General features: G+C 35.8%; 1 long non-coding RNA gene across 1 annotated transcript; it reads right to left on the bottom strand.

Moving 5' to 3' along the window:
• Positions 1–2,322: 2,322 nt before the first annotated feature.
• Positions 2,323–5,673, bottom strand: LOC115925953. Its single transcript, XR_004064884.1, has 4 exons — positions 5,604–5,673; positions 4,017–4,114; positions 3,433–3,572; positions 2,323–2,499 (listed from the first exon to the last, which is right to left on the bottom strand). It is a non-coding gene; the product is annotated as an uncharacterized LOC115925953 (long non-coding RNA).
• Positions 5,674–6,082: the final 409 nt, after the last annotated feature.

The following is a 6,082-nucleotide window of genomic DNA, read 5'->3' as shown; positions in this document are numbered from 1 at the left end:
CAAAATGTTATAGCAGTTCGTTAAAGAAACATTTCGATGCTCACTTGTATAATAAATCTCTATGACAAGCTCATTTTTATCACGACAGTTAAACCTTTTCACTTTTTGATACTAAAGATTGTTGAAGAATTGCCTAATTGACTGCTCGGATGATTTTTTACCTTTCTCCGAAACCTCTTGGTTTTTTGCTCATGATTATAGCGCATTATTCTTTTTGTCACTGTATGTATTAATAAGCAAATACATATCTGCACAACGAACGTCTTTATGATTATGATGTCCACGTTTCGTTGTATGTTATAAATTCAATATCATGACGAGAAGTGCGTCAAAAATATCTTAACATCAAAATGATTTCTGGTCATGTTTAACTATTTTAATTGAGGCCTTTTTACTTATCTAATACTTTTATGAGGATGACATAGTCCGCAATAAACTTGACAAACATTATCATCCATACTATATGTCGTAGTTTATAACAATAATTACTCATGAACCTCACACTACAAGGACAACATTCATCCAGATTCTGAGATTGCTCATTCTCACGAAGCTTGGTGTACGCGAAGATATCGGGAAAGAAAGCGGTCTGTAATACCAGACACGCAAGTGGGGTATTTTGGTCCCCGTTCACCGAAAAGTGAGATTCTCCATTTGAAAGTCGGGTAAGGTAGACAAATATAGCCTCTGTTAAAGGCGTTACTCCACCACCCAATTCGGAACAGCTTGCCACATGCAGTATCGTGAATGCGCCCGGCACTCTGAGCGGCCGTTTTTCAGTGTATTTTCTTTTAGTGTTCTTAAAAATTCGCCGTGTCGTTTGATCAAAGAGGTACTGGGCAAGCTTGCCTATTAATGATTTGGTTCAATACATAAGCCATCTAACCTTTATGTTTTAAGGTAATGATTATATTTATGCAGAAAAACTAAAATACTTGTGACAATGCGATTATTTCAAGTCGCCCTTTTTAGGTTATTATGCAGCAACATGACCAATCAAAGTTTGGTCCAGTTAACGCTTGTTGGTTGGTGGTTTTTTTAAAGTTTATTTGTCCAATTAACTTCTTTATCTTCTCCATGTTTCCTTTCCATCTTTCCTTTCCATCTTTCCTCATGTTTTTCACTATTATCACCTTTGTTCTATATACCTTTCGGCTGATATTATTCTTTATTTTTCTCCTTTCAACATCTCTTTTGTAATTTTCATTATATATTTCTTTATTTTCTCCTAATTTTATCTTCTTTAGCCATCTTTCCTTATGCCCTTCTTTATTTTCTCTGTCTTTCTAATTTTCATCTTTCCTTATGTATTCCTCTATTTTCACCTTGTTTTATTCTCTCTATCTTTTCTCATGTATTTCTTTATGTCTAACCTTCATTATCTTCTGTTTCCATCTTTCCCTGTGTATTTCTTTATAAACCTTCTTTTATCTTCCTTTTCCATCTTTCCTTATGTTATTCTTTATTTTCTCCTAATTTTATCTTTTTCATCTTTCCTTATGTATTCCTCTATTTTCACCTTGTTTTATTCTCTCTATCTTTTCTCATGTATTTCTTTTTTTTCTAACCTTCTTTATCTTCTGTTTCCATCTTTACTTATGTATTTCTTTTTAAACTTTTTATCTTCCTTTTCCATCTTTCCTTATGCTATATTCTTTATTTTCTCTTCCTTCTTTCCCTCCATTTCCATCTTTCCTTATTATCACCCGTCTTTCCCTATTTTATCCTCCCTTTATATTTTCCTTCTGCATTTTTCCATTGCCAAGCACATCAATGTTCTCTTCTATACGTAAAAGAAACTTAAATAGCTAGTACTTGCTAAAAAAAACAATATGAAGTGAGACTTTAGACACACTGAATCCAGGCCTATTATAAATATAGGTGTAGGGTCTGCGATGAGAAGACTATGAATCTGGACTGGATATCAGATACCAGCTGGTAATCCCTTTATCAGTAACTAGGCTATGATTGACCACTGTCTCTCTCCCCATGGACCCTACTGGTAATCCCTTTATCAGTGGTCAGTGCTCCTATCAGATTATGGTAGCTCCAGGAAAAGTGGTGAACTGGTGAGCAGAGCTCAAATGAGATGTTTTCCTAATGATTGATTAATTCAATCTTTGATATAGACTGATAGATCTTTATCACTCAAATTTCAAGGAAATTTCTTTCTGCCCAGCCCTCAGTTTCATCCTATAAGATGGTAGTTGACATTGTTAAAATGTTAGTGTTTATTCATTGATGATTAGTTATCTTTAATTATTTGAAAGTTGACAAGATGATAAATTCATTAGCTTTTTTTAATGTGGTATTCTACAAACATATAATACAAATAATAAATAAATAGTATGTAAATATTCAAGTTTAAACCCATCTCTACTGTCCTCTTTCATTATATGAGGGTGGCATCTTTAAGACGTAGTCCCATGTAGATGTCTTCTGCATTCATCAATGAAGTTGTAGGCTAGTTTTCAGAAGGGCTGTGATGATAACCCAAGTCTGTTGAATGGAAAATGAAATAAGATACAGTGTATAAGAAAATAAAGAACAACTAATAACATACACCCTGATACCTGCTCTGACAAAAAGAGGAAGGACTAATATTCACTTGGGATTCTAGTGGGCAAACCTAAACTATTTTTCCTACAAGACTAGTTACTGACCACATGTTAGATTATTTCTGATGATCCCATTAAGACAATAGGTCTGATGGAGCTTGGATCAGACAAGTATGAAATACAACTGTAAGTAATACCGGTACATGTACAATGTACTTGTAATGTAAACTCGCGGTCAAAATTGAATAATACTCGGTTAAAGGTAAAGACCAGTTATGGTCATGCGATTGAATTGTGAAAGAAACGTTGTGGAATCGATCAGAAAAGGTTGATCATCTAGCATCTAGCATCTGCAAGGTTCTGGAATCATCAAAATGATAAGACATTTGGCCCATTCTTCGTAAAGTTACAAGCACTATACACAGAAATATGTATATGGGACTACCCTATATCTCTCACAGGACCATGAGAGAAACAAATTTACCAAATATATGAATTAGTAGGCGGTTTCCCGGCAAATTTTTTATCATCATGTATTAGTCAAAACATATTCTTTCACATGATTGGTAATGAGAGCTTCCATTTCATTTTTTGAAATTGGGGCGTTACCAATACTGGTCTTTACCTTTAAGTATGGGACATAAAATGACCCAACAACTTGGACCAGTGAATGTGCTGGAAATAATGCTACTGAAGCATACGTAATGTAGACTTATATTTCATCTATTTCGACATTTTATTTTAAATCTAAATCACAATTTTGATATGCAGTCAAGTATTCTTTTACAAGTAACGGACAATGAAAAATATCTTTGTCAGATCTATAACTTTCTGCACGATATGTGTTCTACAATAGTTTATTGGGGGTACCTACATTGTATATTAGCACACTTGCTCGTATGAAGTGTAGTAGGCCCACATCTCTAGATATGATTCTGTCAATATCTGTTCTTTGTTCCTCTCCTGGGTTTGTAATCAGCATGCCTTCATCATCCACCGTAGAGAAGCATCATCCTACATAAGAGAAAACAATGTAGGTACTTCAATTAAAAAGTGATAATAATAGATACATATCAACCATAATACATCCTATAAACAGACTTTCATTAATCTTATTTTGTGTTCTTCTTCATCTTCATTGCTCAATAAGTGAAAGGACCACTTACAAAAAAAAGTAATGAGGGGTCCTGTGTATACCCTACATGTATGATCATGGAGTGCCTTGAATGTGCATTAGACATTGTTTTTCTACACACAGGACCTCCTGTAAATAAGGACAAATTCCCTTTGTAAACAAAGAAAGGAAAGATATCAATATTTGTGTGCTAAGTGCAGAACTAGAATAAAATATACCCTCCACTTTATACGCTTGCAACATAAACTTAGTTCCATTTCCTTTTTAGTGAATTAATACGTGGTCGTTTAATATTTGTGTGCTAAATATCCTGAAAATGTTACCTGCATGGCACTTTCAGCTTCATCTTGCATATATAAGAAATGCTGTAATGTCTACTCATCAGTTAACTCCTTCCAGCTTGATCTTCATCAGTTTCAATCTGTTGGAACAAAAAGAAAACAAAATCAATATGACAATCAAGGCGTCCCTTTCTCCTTAACAAAATAAAAATAGATCTAGCATAAAAGCTTTTTTTCATGTCATGGTTGGCCTTAATTTTAATATGGTGTGGAAATCAACATTCCAATTTAATGGACCACAGTATACAAATTAAAATTAAATGGAAGATTTAACTTGTGCTTCAAAAAGTGCTTCATATGGCCTATACATATAAAGTAGTCTTAAGTAGAATTGGTGTATTAAGACAAGAAGAAGTGGACTACATAAGTAAACATAATTGTGGACTAGATCTCTAGGGGTCTTCTCTTACACAAATAAATAGATTAATCAACATGAACTGCACAATTTGGAGAAGAAAAAAAATCTCTAATATATTAAAAGAAGTAATAGGGGTCAGGCGCGTATGCAGGGGGGGGGGTTAACCCCCCCCCCCTTGAGCTTTTTATGTGTATGTTTTTCTGGAAACCCCCCCCCCCTTTTTGAGTGTTGTTTTTTTTTAAATAAAATTAAAAAAAAAAAATCCTAATGGATGACCTAAAAAAGATGACTCCCCCCCCCCAAAAAAAAGTCCTCTTACCCCCCCCCCCCCGCCTTTTCAGCGGCTGGCTGAGTCGTTGCGAAGTTTCTGGCCCGATTTCAAAATGTTAAACCCCCCCCCCCCCCCCCTTGAAAAAATCCTGCGTACGCCACTGATAGCTAGGGTCTAGATCTAGTAGGCCTAGGCCTAGACTCTAGTAATAGTATAATGACAACTTGACAAGCACGCTGGACCCACACAAAATCTAAATATAAAATAAACAAATCCTACTAGTGTTGATGTTTTTTAAATATATTTTATTAATAAGTTTCAGGTTTACATCTAAATGAATAGGATTTTGAGTTGTTTGATTATCAATGGTCACAGATAATTTTGGTCTAAATAAAGTTGACACGCACCGCATGACCGCGTATGCAACTGAGCGAACGGATGGCACCGATATTGATAAGTAAAGCCATCAGAGTCCACATCTACTAAAGATTTTAACAATAATTAATCCACTTGGATTATCAAAAAAATCATGCTTCGTAGATTATTTTAAGGTGTAACGTTAAATCTAGATTTAAATTAAATCGGTGATCGGTGAATTAGATTCATGATGACGATCAAATCTCAATTAAAACTTGATTAGAAAGTTTGATCTTGATGCAAATGAGCACCGAAATTCTTTGGGGTGGGCCTGCCGGAACCCCGGGGCCCTAACTGGAGTACTAGGGTGAAATGACGGCAAACCGCAGTCAAACTACTTCATGACGATGAAAATCAAAGTGCAATTTCAAGAGCAATATTTTACTAGTCTTTTCCCCAAAAATCTGTTGAGAACTGTCTCCAAATGTAACGAAATTACCGTACATCACGAAGACTATTGCAGCTTTTTCAAAATTGATGACTAAAGTCACTTAATCTACTCATATTTCAATCAATTACTCACCCATTCTCAATGAACTAACTCTTCTCAGTTTGTGCGAGTGTCGTAGCGTCGTGCATAAATCTGCATAATTAAAGTGACGCAATTTTTTTTTGTTTTGTAATGAGGTCAAATATATTATCCGGTTTCTTAAACGATACTATCGATAAAATACATATTCATGAGGCTCATATCCAATCAAAAAGCCGCCTCGGGTGCTTATTTTGTCTTCAAATGATCCAAAAGAGGCGGAGCCTAATCCCATTCGTGTAATGGTTTCCGCGCGTGCTGCTTTCCGTCTAGTAATTATATTTAAACGTCTTTGGATAGCGCGGTCTATCGAAGCACCCCCTTCTTTCTAGCGCGCGCTAGACCGCGCGCTCTCTCGTGGACCACCCCCAAGAGGTGCTCCAGTGGCACGCCGTTTTGGCTCTCCGTGGCTCGCTGTTGGGCGGACCGAAACGACGTTGTACCTTCCAAACCGCAGAGATAGCGCGGTCTAG

This window comes from Strongylocentrotus purpuratus, unplaced genomic scaffold (assembly GCF_000002235.5).
Source record: "Strongylocentrotus purpuratus isolate Spur 01 unplaced genomic scaffold, Spur_5.0 spur5_scaffold_19, whole genome shotgun sequence".
In the NCBI taxonomy this organism is placed as follows: domain Eukaryota; kingdom Metazoa; phylum Echinodermata; class Echinoidea; order Camarodonta; family Strongylocentrotidae; genus Strongylocentrotus; species Strongylocentrotus purpuratus.
This window is presented reverse-complemented; position numbering and strand designations above follow the sequence as displayed.